We start from the raw sequence: 13,933 nt of genomic DNA on the forward strand, positions 1-13,933 counted from the left end.
TGAGTCTAGGTCACTCTCTGTGCAGTGTTCATTTGGCCAGACTTTGATAAGGACCATTGATGTGGACTACATAGTACTGAGGCATAAGATCACATCCCTGTATTGTCCAAGAAGGCTTATGAAAGGTGTAGGTCATTCCCTAGGCACCTGATTGTGGTGCTTCTAAGAATAACTGTTTTGGAAGAAGTGCAGACCACACTCTATGATAAGGTGATTAGCTGCCCTACACAGGTTCTAAGACACATTTTGTGGCCCCCAACAGGCAGTCACACTGTCCTTATCTGCTCTGTCTTGCAGGCACTGCCAGAGCCTCCACAGCAGTTGGGCAATACTGTGGCTCTGACCAGAGCTGTGGACGGCCTCTTGGGGTTAGGTCGCCCAGATTGCATCCCATTACCTTCACATGGAGCAAGAGTTTTGCAACAGTAGTTTCTGCCCTAGAGAGTTGGTGAGAACTTCTGCTTAGCAAACACAATAACAGGGTGAGGGGAGAAAGTCGGGGGCTCCTGGAGCAATCAGAGCAATAGAATTGCCACTACTCTAAAGGGCAGCAGTCCCTTTCTGGAAATGAGGCTTACTCACATGTCTTTACTAGGGCAGGATTCTTACTATAGCAGAAGAAGTCATATTCTAGCAGGAACTCCAGCACAAAATTCAGACCTTCCTGATGAATTGATTGGATGTTCGCAGGGTGGGAGGGGGGACTGGCTGAAGCCCATTTCACAGAGCAAGGAGGCTGCTCCTGGAAGAGAACTCATCAGACGGGAATCAGGGGCCAGGATTGGGGGAGCTGGACCTTCTCCCACTGTTTGGGGAAAAGAAGAGCAATGCTGAAGACCAACATCTAGCTCAACACTGCCCCTGAAGAGTCTGCACCAAGTCCAATGGAGAGCAAAAGAGTTCCAAAAAGAAATCAGAAAAGTCTGTTAGACTTTGGGGACTCTCAAGCAGAGAGACCCACAAAGATCACCATAGACCTCCCAGAGCCTGGCACTGCAAGTGCACCCATCCTTCTTCAGTGGTGACTCTAGGGTGCATGTCTAGCAACTGCAAAGCCCAGAGAAGCATGTGGGAGACACCCCTAATAGACTCCCCCAAGTCCCTGAGGAGCACATTACAGGGCTGAAGCCCAGCATGAATGCATGGGCTCTGAGCCAGCGCAATCCAGGTTGTTGCTATTGATGTGATTTCATCTGTATTCATAGGCTGGGGATGCCCTGGGTAATTGGGACAACATAATTATTTCTTTAAATTAGATGTCACTGGGATGCTCCAACGTACATTAGTTTCCCCTACCTGTCGATTCATTTAGTGCTCAACAAAAATGTATTAAGCATCTGTGATATGCCAAACAATGATTGATTTGGAGATACAAAGATAAAAATATGAAAGCACTGCTTTCAAGAACATTACCATGGGGGAAGGAGCAGCCAAATGGATGAGGAATTATAAACCCTTGGCTACATTTGCAAGGTAAAGGGAGAGTTGGCCAAACCAAAAGAGTGGGAAACAGCATCCCAGGGAAAAGGGAAACACATGCCAAGACCCCAGGGGAAACTAGAACAGCCCCTTGGGGGTTGAGGGCACTGTAGGTGGTTCCCTGTGGCTGGAGTTTAGGGTTCTGTATTGGGGGTGGGGGGAGCCTGAAGTGACAGGGTTGGAGAAGTAACAGGAGTTAGATGGAGGGTACCAGGTGACCAGCTCAGGAGTCTGACTTTACCTGAGTGTAACTAGGGTTCTTGATGAATTTTAAGAGGAAAAGAAAGTGATCAAATTCATATATTAGGAAGCTCGTTCTGGCAGTAGATTGGAGGGTGGGTTAAAGGGGGAACTATTTGAGGTAGAGAACATTTAGGAGAGGAGGAGGAGGGGGAGAGGAGGAAGAGGAGGATAAGGAACAACTAACAGAGCCAAGCATCATTCCAAGTGTTTATCAGTATAGACTCATTTAATCCACATAACATTCCCATGTAGGAGCTGCTCTCATTATACCCAGTTCACAGATAATGAAACTGAGACCCAGTGAGATTAAATCACTTGACCAAAGTCCAGGACTAGGTAGATGGATTCTAACTCACACAGCCCAGTCTGGAACCCACAACTTTGCATGACCATTGCTTTAGGTGAGGTGAGAGAGAATAAAGTGTTGCCTAACACTCTCAGTGAAGATGGTGAGGAGGAGATAGTCAGGAGTGTTGTTAAGGAGCGGAAGAGTAAGGAGCAGGTACATTTCTGGTTTGGCAGATGATTGAACAAGGAACCACTCAGGAGAAAGACATGTCAGGAAATACAATGAGATTAGTTTTCTACATGTTGAATTTGCAACATCTGTGGGCCCTCAGGGAGATTTAAGGAGATAATTGAATGTCAGAGTTTGGAGCTTAGGGGAGACACTGGTTGGGAGCAGTAGCTATGGGAGACCCTGGCACATGTCGGATGGCAGCTGAAGCCATGAAAACCAGTGGACTCACCAAGAGGGAGCAGTAGAGTGAAAAGAGAACCAAAGTAGAATCCTCAGGAACCTCAATATTTGAGGAATAAATTAAGAAATAGAGCAATAAACAAGACAAGAGAGGTCAAGGGGAATAGAGGAGAATGGGTTAGTGGGATTCAATGATGTATAGATCAAGTAAGACCTGAACAGTAACTTTCCACCATAAATAAAGATGAAAAGCACACAGCAGGCAGGAAGAAAATATCTTAACATAATTGACAAATATTCAAAACATAATTATATAAAGAGCTCCTACAAATCAATAACAAAATCAATCAATAACAAAATAACATTCCAAGGCTGGGCATGGTGGTTCACGCCTGTCCCAGCACTTTGGGAGGCTGAGGTGGGTGGCCAGGGATTCGAGACCAGCCTGGCCAACATGGTGTGAAACCCCGTCTCTACTAAAATTACAAAAATGACCCGGGAGTGGTGGTGAACACTTGTAGTCCCAGCTACTCAGGAGGCTGAGACATGAGAATGGCTTGACTTCGGAAGGCAGAGGTTGCAGTGAGCCAAGACTGCACTCCAGGCTGAGCAACAGAGTGAGACTCTGTCTCCAAAAAAAAAAGTTTATTTCTTGCCATGCGCAGTGGCTCATGCCTGTAATCCCAACACTTTGAGAGGCAGAGGCAAGAGAATCACTTGAGGCCAAAAAAAATTAACAAAATAACAATCCAAAGCAAAAGGGAAACAGATAAGAATAACTAATTCAGCTGGGCCCAGTGGCTCACACCTGTAATCCCAGATATACAGGAGGCTAAGATGGCAGGATCACTTAAGGTGAGATATATACATATATATGATGTAATAGATACATCTTTTTTATTAAGAAAAGAAGGAAGGAAAACATGTTTGTATTTGCATAGAGAGAATTCCAGGAAAATGTATACACCAAGTTGTAGACAGTGGTTATCTGAGGAAAAGATACAGGTGAACAAAGGAACGGAAGAGAGACTTTCCAGCTGTGTTCCATATGCTTTTGTGCTTTTTTATTGCTTGTATTCTTTACAATATGCATGCTTTGTTTTGTCATATTAAAAGTTTTGTGTGTTTGTGTGTTTCTTTTTTGTTTCAATAGTTTTGAGGTACAGGTGGTTTTCTGTTACATGGATAAGTTCTTTAGAGGTGATTTCTGAGAGATTTTTATGCACCTATCACCCAAGCAGTGTACGCTGTACCCAATATGTAATCTTTTATCCCTCACCTCCCTCCCAGCCTTCTTCCCTGCATCACCAAAATCTATTATATCACTCTTAGGCCTTTGCATCCTCATAGCTTAGCCCCCACTTATAACTGAGAACATATGATATTTGGTTTTCCATTCCTGAGTTACTTTACTTAGAATAACGGCTTCCAGCTCTATCCAAGTTGCTGCAAAAGACATTATTTTGTTCATTTTTATGGCTGAGTAGTATTGTATGGTGTATGTAGGGAAAAGAAAGAGAGCTCAGACTGTTACTGTGTCTATGTAGAAAAGGAAGACATAAGAAACTCCATTTTCACCTGTACCCTCAACAACTGTTTTGGCCTGAGATGCTGTTAATCTGTAACTTTGCCCCAACCTTGAGCTTATAAAAACATGTGTTGTATGGAATCAAGGTTTAAGGGATCTAGGGCTGTGCAGGATGTGCCTTGTTAACAAAATGTTTACAGGCAGTATGCTTGGTAAAAGTCATCGCCATTCTCCAGTTTCAATAAACCAGGGGCACAATGCACTGCGGAAAGCTGCAGGAACCTCTGCCCTGGAAAGCCAGGTATCATTCAAGATTTCTCCCCATGTGATAGTCTGAAATATGGCCTTATGGGATGGGAAAGACCACACCGTCCCCCAGCCCGACACCCATGAAAGGTCTTGCTGAGGAGGATTAGTAAAAGAGGAAGGCCTCTTGCAGTTGAGATAAGAAGAAGGCCTCTGTCTCCTGCCTGCCCCTGGAAACAGAATGTCTCAGTATAAAACCCGATTGTACATTTGTTCAATTCTGAGATAGGAGAAAAACTGCCCTGTGGCAGGAGGCGAGACATGTTGGCAGCAATGCTGATCTGTTATTCTGAGATGTTTGGGTGGAGAGAAGCATAAATCTGGCCTATGTGCACATCCAGGCATAGTATCTTCCCTTAAACTTATTTGTGGCACAGATTCATTTGCTCACATGTTTTCTTGCTGACCTTCTCCCCACTATCACCCTTCTCTCCTGCCGCATTCCTCTTGCTGAGATCGTGAAAATAGTAATTAATAAATACTGAGGGAACTCAGAGACCAGTGCCGGTGCGGGTCCTCCATATGCTGAGCGCCGATCCCCTGGGCCCACTGTTCTTTCTCTATACTTTGTCTCTGTGTCTTATTTCTTTTCTCAGTCTCTCATCCCACCTGATGAGATATACCCACAGGTGTGGAGGGGCAGGCCACCCCTTCAGGTGTATATAAACCACATTTTCTGTATCCACTCATTGGTTGATGGGCATTTAGGTCGGTTCCATATCTTTGCAATTGTGAATTGTGCTGCTATAAACATGTGTGTGCAAGTGTCCTTTTCACATAATGACTTCTTTTCCCTTGGATAGATACCCAGTAGTGGGATTGCTGGATCAAATGGTAGTTTCACTTTTAGTTCTTTAAGAAATCCCCACACTGTTTTCCATAGTGGTTGTACTTTGCATTCTCACCAGCAGTGTAAAAGTGGTCTCTTTTCACCACATCCACACCAACATCTATTGTTTTTTGACTTTTGAATTATGGCCATTCTTGCAGGAGTATGGTGGCATCTCATTCCAGTTTTCATTTGCATTTCCCTAATGATTAGTGATGTTGAGCGTTTTATCATGTTTGTTGGCTGTTTGTATATCTTATTTTGAGAAATGTCTAATCATGTCCTTTGCCCACTTTTTGATGGGATTGTTTGGTTTCTTCTTGCTGATTTGTTTGAGTTCCTTGTAGATTCTAGATACTAGATTCTAGTCCTTTGTCAGATGCTTATTTTGCTGATTTGAGTTCCTTGATTCTGTATACTAGTCCTTTGTCTGAATACACAGTTTGCTAATATTTTCTCCCACTCTGGGTTGTCTGTTTACTCTGCTGGTTATTTCTTTTGCTATGCAGGAGCCTTTTAGTTTAATTAGGTCCCATTTATTTATTTTTGTTTTTGTTGCATTTGCTTTTGGGATCTTAGTCACAAATTCTTTGCCTAAGCCAATATCCAGAAGAGTTTTTCCAAAGTTATCTTCTAGAATGTTTATGGTTTCAGGTCTTAGATTTAAAGTCTTTGATCCATCTTGAGTTGATTTTTGTATATGGTGGGAGATGGGGATCCAGTTCCATTCTTCTACATGTGGTTTCCCTGCACCTTTTATTGAAATGTCCTTTACTCAATTTATGTTTTTGTTTGTTTTATCAAAGGTCAGATAGCTGCATTTGGCTTTATTGCTGGGTTCTCTATTCTGTTCCCTTAGTCTACATGCCTATTTGTATACCAGTACCATGCTGTTTGGTAATTGTAGCCTTGTAGTATAATTTGTAGTCAGGTGATATCTTCAGATTTATTCTTTTGCTTAGTTTTGCTTTGGCTTTGTGGGCTCTTTTTTGGTTCCATATGAATTTCAGGATTTTTTTTTCTATTTCTATGAAGACTGATGATGGTATTTTGATGGGAATGGCATTGAATCTGTAGATTGCTTTGGGCAGTATGGTCATTTTCACAATATTAATTTTTCCATCCATGAGCACGGGGTGTGTTTCCATTTGTTTGTGTCATCTATGATTTTTCAGCAGTGTTTTGTAGTTTTCTTTGTAGAGATGTTACACCTCCTCAGTTAAGCGTATTCCTAGGTATTTTATTTTATTTTTTGCAGCTGTCATAAAAGAGATTGAGTTCTTGATTTGATTCTCAGCGTGGTCGTTGTTGGTAGATAGCAGTGCTACTGATTTGTGTACATTGATTTCATAACCTGAGACCGTACTGAATTCATGTATCAGATCTAGGAGCTTTCTGGATGAGTCTTTAGGGTTTTTTAGGTATACGATCATATCAGCAGTGAACAGTGACAGTTTGACTTCCTCTTTTCCAATTTGGATGCCATTTATTTCTTTCTCTTGTCTGATTGCTCTGGCTGAGACTTCCAGTACTATGTTGAATAGAAGTGGTGAAAGTGGGCATCCTTGTCTTATTCCAGTTCTCAGGGGGAATGCTTTCAACTTCTCCCCATTCAGTATGATGTTGGCTGTGGGTTTGTCATATAATGGCTTTATTACTTTGAGCTAAGTCCCTTCTATGCCTATTTTGTTGAGGGTGCTGGATTTTATTAAATGCTTTGTGTCTATTGAAATGATCATATGGTTTTCCTTTTTAATTCTATCTATGGGATGTATCACATTTATTGACTTGTGTATGTTAAATCATCCCTGCATCCCTGGGATGAAACCCACTTGATCATGATGTATTATATTTTTGATGTGCTGTTGGATTCGGTTAGCTAGTATTTTATTGAGGATTTTTGTATCTATGGTCATCAGAGGTATTGGTCTATAGTTTTCATTTTTTGTTATGTCCTTTCCTGGTTTTGGTATTAGGGTGACACTGGTTTCATAGAGTGATTGGGGCAAGGGAGAATTCCTTCTTTCTTTATCTTTTGGAATAGTTTCAGTAAGACTGGTACCAATTCTTCTTTGAATGTCTGGTAGAAATCAGCTGTGAATCCATCTGGTCCTGCACTTTTTTGGGTTGGCAATTTTTTATTACTGATTCAGTCTCACTGCTTATTATTGGTCTGCTCAGGGTTTCTATTTTTCCCTGATTTAACCTAGAAGGATTGTATATTTCCAGGAATTTATCCATTTCCTCTAGATTTTCTAGTTTTTGCGCATAAAGGTGTTCATAGTAGCCTTGATTGGTTTTTTGTATTTCTGTGTGATCGGTTGTAATATCTCCAGTTTCATTTCTAATTGATCTTATTGGATCTTCTCTCTTCTTTTCTTGGTTAATCTTGCTAATGGTCTATCAATTTGGTTTACCTTTTCAAAGAACCAGCTTTTTGTTTCATTTATCTTTTATATTGTTTTTGTTTGTTTCAATTTCATTTAGTTCTTCTCTGATCTTCATTATTTCTTTTCTTCTGCTGGATGTGGGTTTAGTTTGTTCTTGTTTCTCTAGTTCCTTGAGGTGTGACATTAGGTCGTCAATTTGTGCTCTTGCAGACTTTTTGATGTAAGCATTTAACGCTATGAAGTTTCCTCTTAGCACTGCTTTTGCTGTATCCCAGAGGTTTTGATAAGTTGTGTCAATATTATCATTCATACTAAAGAATTTTTTAATTTCCATCTTGATTTCATTGCTAACCCAAAAATCTTTCAAGAGCAGATTATTTAATTCCCATGTATTTGTATAGTTTGAGAGTTCCTTTTGGAGTTAATTTCCAGTTTTATTCCACTGTGGTCTGAGAAGATACTTGCTATTTTGATTTTCTTAAATTTATTGTGACTTGTTTTGTGGCCTATCATATGTTTTGTCTTGGAGAATGTTCCATGTGCTGTTGAGAAGAATGTATATTCTGCAGTTGTTGGAAAGAATGTTCTGTCAATATCTGTTAAGTCCACTTGTTCTAGGGTATAGTTTAAGCCCATTGTTTCTTTGTTGGTTTTCTGTCTTGATGATCTGTCTAGTGCTGAGAGTGGAGTATTGGAGTCCCCCACTATTATTGTGTTGCTGTCTATCTCATTTCTTAGGTCAGGTAGTAAATGTTTTATAAATCTGGGAGCTCCAGTGTTAGGTGGATATAAATTTAGAATTGTAATATCTTCTTGTTGAACTAATTCTTTTATCATTATATAATGTCCTTCTTTGTCTTTTTTTACTGTTGTTGATCAAAACTCTGTTTTGCCGGAAATAAGAATAGCTACACCTGCTTGGTTTTGGTTTCCATTTGCGTGGAATATCTTTTTTCCCTTTACCTTGAGTTTATATGAGTCCTTATGTGGCAGGTCAGATTTTCATTAGCAGCCAAGGTCAGTTTCCACTAACCCTTTACTATAATTTTGATGAATACATAAGTTAAATATTAAAGAACTGGAGAAACCAGTGTCTGGGTGTATTAGTCCATTCTTACACTGCTATAAAGAACTACCTGAGACTGGGTAATTTATGAATAAAAGAGGTTTCATTGACTCACAGTTCTGCAGGCTATACAGGAAGCATGGCTGGAAGGCCTCAGGAAACTTACAATCATGGCAGAAGGTGAAGGGCAAGCAAGCATGTCCTACCATGGCAAAGCAGGAGAGAGAGAGTGAAGGTGGAAGGGCTACACATTTTCAAACAACCAGATCTCATGAGAACTCACCCACTATCATGAGAGCAGCAAGGGGGATATCCACCCCCAAGATCCAATCACCTCCCACCAGCTCCCTCCCCCAAACTGGGAATTACAATTTGACATGACATTTGGGTAGAGACATGGAGCCAAACCATGTCATCAAGTATGAGGACTAGAATGCAAAAACAAACCCATGAAGACCTTGCCTGGGTTTTCTCAGACCCTAAAGTCTGATCAAATAATAAAAGCATTCTAACACATATACCTCATACCAGGGCCCACTTAGGATTAAGAAAATTTCCAAGGCTCTAGAGAAAGTTTTCCAGACCCCAAACCCTAGTTAAAGATTAGATATAGATTGAATGAAACACTCTTGCTTGTAGCTGCACTCCCACACGTAGTCATAGAGTGTAAAATATATATAAGCACTGGGGAAAAATTTGTAACTTTGAGTTGGCCTGGTGAGTTGCTCCAACCTTCTCCCTGTAACCATTTGCAGAAATAAACTCCCTTCTTTCCCAGTCTGTCTGCATCTTGCTATCGGACCATAAGTGCAAGCAGCCGGACCTCATTCATCTGGGAACACTTATGTGTTAGTTGTGTCTCTTGAAGACAGCAGATATTTGGTGGGTGGTTTTTACATCAATCCTGCCACTCTGTATCTTTTAAGTGGAGCATTTATGCCACTTACATTCAATGTTAAAATTGGGATGTTCTGTCTGGAATTGGTTCCTTCCGGTGGGTTCTAGGTCTTGCTGACTTCAAGAATGAAGCCACGGACACTCGCAGTGAGTGTTACAGTTCTTAAAGATGGTGTGTCCGGAGTTTGTTCCTTCAGATGTTCAGATGTGTCCAGAGTTTCTTCCTTCCGGTGGGTTCGTGGTCTCGCTGACTTCAGGAGTGAAGCCGCAGACCTTCGCAGTGAGTGTTACAGCTCTTAAAGGTGGTGCATCCAGAGTTTTTTGTTCCTCCTAGTGGGTTCGTGGTCTCGCTGACTTCAGGAGTGAAGCCACAGACCTTCTCAGTGAGTGTTACAGCTCTTTTTTTTTTTTTAATTTTACATTTTGTTTTATTTTATCAAAGTTATGCTTGGTTCCAGATCTGTGAGACAATATTTTTAATATGGAAAACAGAATGTCAACAAAACAAACAAGAAAATGACTTGCAGCCTTGAAGTATACTCAGGGCAAGGTAGTGTGGATGACCGTCCGATTAAAGAAGCTAAGTCAGAGCCAGAAATCACTTCATGTTTTAAGTATAATAATCAACAAGTCAGAATCACAGCCAATAATTAAACTTCTTAGGCAGTTGCTTCATCATAACATTCATTTCTGCATACATACTTTCAGGTTGGAAGTAGAAATTCTCAAATGTCTGAATAACCAATATACAAAAACAATTCTGAAGATGTTAATTACAGAAGCACCTTCATACAGTGTTCTCAGATTCAAAAAGTTTTAAAAGGGGCTTGGATTTGGAGGAATGCAGGAGGCAGACATATGGATGGGGAGAAAGGAGGATGGTCAAAGAGGCAGAGCCCTTTGCTATGAGAATCAACTTCAACCAGAAAAGATCCACTTTTACTAATTTTACAAAGTAGGATTTCACATGCGTTATCTTTAAAAATATCTTCAAAGAAAGTGTTTACTTACTTTAAAAAGAGAGTCCAAAAATCACTGTCCTAAAGAATGGATATGTTTTGTTACAAAAGTAGAGGCAATAAGAATTTGTAGTATACTGATGGTAAAGAAGAAAACTAACTTCTGAGCTATTGTCTACATTTCTGTTCATTTAATTCCATTCTCTCTGAGCCATCCCGGTGCCTCCTTGTTATGAGAACACCCCTTTATCTTATATCATCCAACAAACAGAATCCTGCAATTCCTTTGGTAGATTTGGGATTCTGGTTTACATAACTATTGGCTATGACAGAAACACCTAGGATACTGTCTCAGTGTGTTTACATGGTTCCTTTTGATTTTACATTTAGATGGTGCCTTTTGCTTATTATGCTTGTTACTTATAGGGAATGCAGTTTTACAAGCTAAGATCTTCTTGGCTGTGGTATTATTCCATGTAGAAATTAGCTCAGCTCCTTCTAGTCACTAAGAGACCAAAGGCTGTAGTAACTCTGTCTCCCTATCACCTCTCTGGATTTCTATGTGGTCCATGCCTCCTGTAAGACTAATTTTTTTTTTATTATACTTTAAGTTCTAGGGTACATGTGCACAATGTGCAGGTTTGTTGCATATGTATACATGTGCCATGTTGGTGTGCTGCACCCATTAACTCGTCATTTACATTACGTATATCTCCTAATGCTATCCCTCTTCCCTCCCCCCACCCCACGACAGGCCCCAGTGTGTGATGTTCCCCACCCTGTGTCCAAGTGTTCTCATTGTTCAGTTCCCACCTATAAGTGAGAACCTTGCAACAGTTTGCTCAGAATGATGGTTTCCAGCTTCATCCATGTCCCTTCAAAGGACATGACCTCATCCTTTTTATGGCTGCATAGTATTCCATGGCGTATATGTGCCACATTTTCTTAATCCAGTCTATCATTGACAGACATTTGGTTTGGTTCCAAGTCTTTGCTATTGTGAATAGTGCTGCAATAAACATATGTGTGCATGTGTCTTTATAGCAGCATGATTTATAATCCTTTGAGTATATACCCAGTAATGGGATGGCTGGGTCAAACGGTGTGTCTAGTTCTAGATCCTTGAGGAATTGCCACACTGTCTTCCACAATCTTTGAACTAATTTACAGTCCCACCAACAGTGTAAAAGTGTTCCTATTTCTCCACATCCTCTCCAGCACCTGTTGTTTCCTGACTTTTTAATGATCGCCATTCTAACTGGTGTGAGATAGTATCTCATTGTGGTTTTGATTTGCATTTCTCTGATGGCCAGTGATGATGAGCATTTTTTCATAGGTCTGTTGGGTGCATAAATGTCTTCTTTTGAGAAGTGTCTGTTCATATCCTTTGCCCATTTTTTGATGGGGTTGTTTGATTTTTTCTTGTACATTTGTTTAAGTTCTTTGTAGATGCTGGATATTAGCCCTTTGTCAGATGGGTAGATTGCAAACATTTTCTCCCATTCTGTAGGTTGCCCGTTCACTCTGATGGTAGTTTCTTTTGCTGTGCAGAAGCTCTTTAGTTTAATTAGATCCCATTTGTCAATTTTGGCTTTTGTTGCCATTGCTTTGGTGTTTTAGACATGAAGTCCTTGCCCATGCCTATGTCCTGAATGGTATTGCCTAGATATTCTTCTAGGGTTTTTATGATTTTAGGTCTAACATTTAAGTCTTTAATCCATCTTGAATTAATTTTTGTATAAAATATAAGGAAGGGATCCAGTTTCAGCTTTCTACATATGGCTAGCCAGTTTTCCCAGCACCATTTATTAAATAGGGAATCCTTTCCCCATTGCTTGTTTTTGTCAGGTTTGTCAAAGATCAGATAGTTGTAGATGTGTGGTATTATTTCCAGGGGCTCTATTCTGTTCCATTGGTCTATATCTCTGTTTTGGTACCAATACCATGCTGATTTGGTTACTATAGCCTTATAGTATAGTTTGAAGTCTGGTAGCTTGATGCCTCCAGCTTTGCTCTTTTGGCTTAGGATTATCTTGGCAATGCGGGCTCTTTTTTGGTTCCATATGAACTTTAAAGTAGTTTTTTCCAGTTCTGTGAAGAAAGTCATTGGTAGCTTGATGGGGATGGCATTGAATCTATAAATTACCTTGGGCAGCATGGCCATTTTCACAATATTGATTCTTCCTATCCATAAGCATGGAATGTTCTTCCATTTGTTTGTGTCCTCTTTTATTTCATTGAGCAGTGGGCTGTAGTTCTCCTTGAAGAGGTCCTTCACATCCCTTGTAAGTTGGATTCCTAGGTATTTTATTCTCTTTGTAGCAATTGTGAATGGGAGTTCACTAATGATTTGGCTCTCTGTTTGTCTGTTATTGGTGTATAAGAATGCTTGTGATTTTTGCACATTTATTTTGTATCCTGAGACTTTGCAGAAGTTGCTTATCAGCTTAAGGAGATTTTGGGCTGAGATGATGGGGTTTTCTAAATATACAATCATGTCATCTGCAAACAGGGACAATTTGACTTCCTCTTTTCCTAATTGAATACCCTTTATTTCTTTCTCTTGCCTGATTGCCCTGGCCAGAACTTCCAACACTATGTTGAATAGAAGTGGTGAGAGAGGGCATCCCTGTCTTGTGCCAGTTTTCAAAGGGAATGCTTCCAGTTTTTGCCCATTCGGTATGATATCGGCTGTCGGTTTTTCATAAATAGCTCTTATTATTTTGAGATACATCCCATCAATACCTAGTTTATTGAGAGTTTTTTGCATGAAGGCTATTGAATTTTGTCGAAGGCCTTTTCTGCATCTATTGAGATAATCATGTGGTTTTTGTCTTTGGTTCTGTTTATATGATGGATTACATTTATTGGTTTGCATATATGGAACCAGCCTTGCATCCCAGGGATGAAGCCAACTTCATTGTGGTGGATAAGCTTTTTGATGTGCTGCTGGATTCGGTTTGCCTGTATTTTATTGAGGATTTTTACATCATTGTTCATCAAGGATATTGGTCTAAAATTCCCTTTTTTCGTTGTGTCTCTGCCAGGCTTTGGTATCAGGATGATGCTGGCCTCATAAAATGAGTTAGGGAGGATTCCCTCTTTTTCTATTAATTGGAATAGTTTCAGAAGGAATGGTACCAGCTCCTCTTTGTACCTCTGGTAGAATTTGGCAGTGAATCCGTCTGGTCCTGAACTTTTTTTGGTTGGTAGGCTATTAATTATTGCCTCAATTTCAGAACCTGTTATTGGTCTATTCAGGGATTCAACTTCTTCCTGGTTTAGTCTTGGGAGGGTGTATGTGTTGAGGAATTTATCCATTTCTTCTAGATTTTCTAGTTTGTTTGCATAGAGGTGTTTGTAGTATTCTCTGATGGTAGTTTGTATTTCTGTGGGATCAGTGGTGATATCCCCTTTATCATTTTTTATTGCATCTATTTGATTCTTCTCTCTTTTCTTCTTTATTAGTCTTGCTAGCAGTCTATCAATTTTGTTGATCTTTTCAAAAAACCAGCCCCTGGATTCATTGATTTTTT

The sequence above is a fragment of the Pongo abelii genome, chromosome 11 (genome assembly GCF_028885655.2).
Source record: "Pongo abelii isolate AG06213 chromosome 11, NHGRI_mPonAbe1-v2.0_pri, whole genome shotgun sequence".
NCBI lineage: Eukaryota > Metazoa > Chordata > Mammalia > Primates > Hominidae > Pongo > Pongo abelii.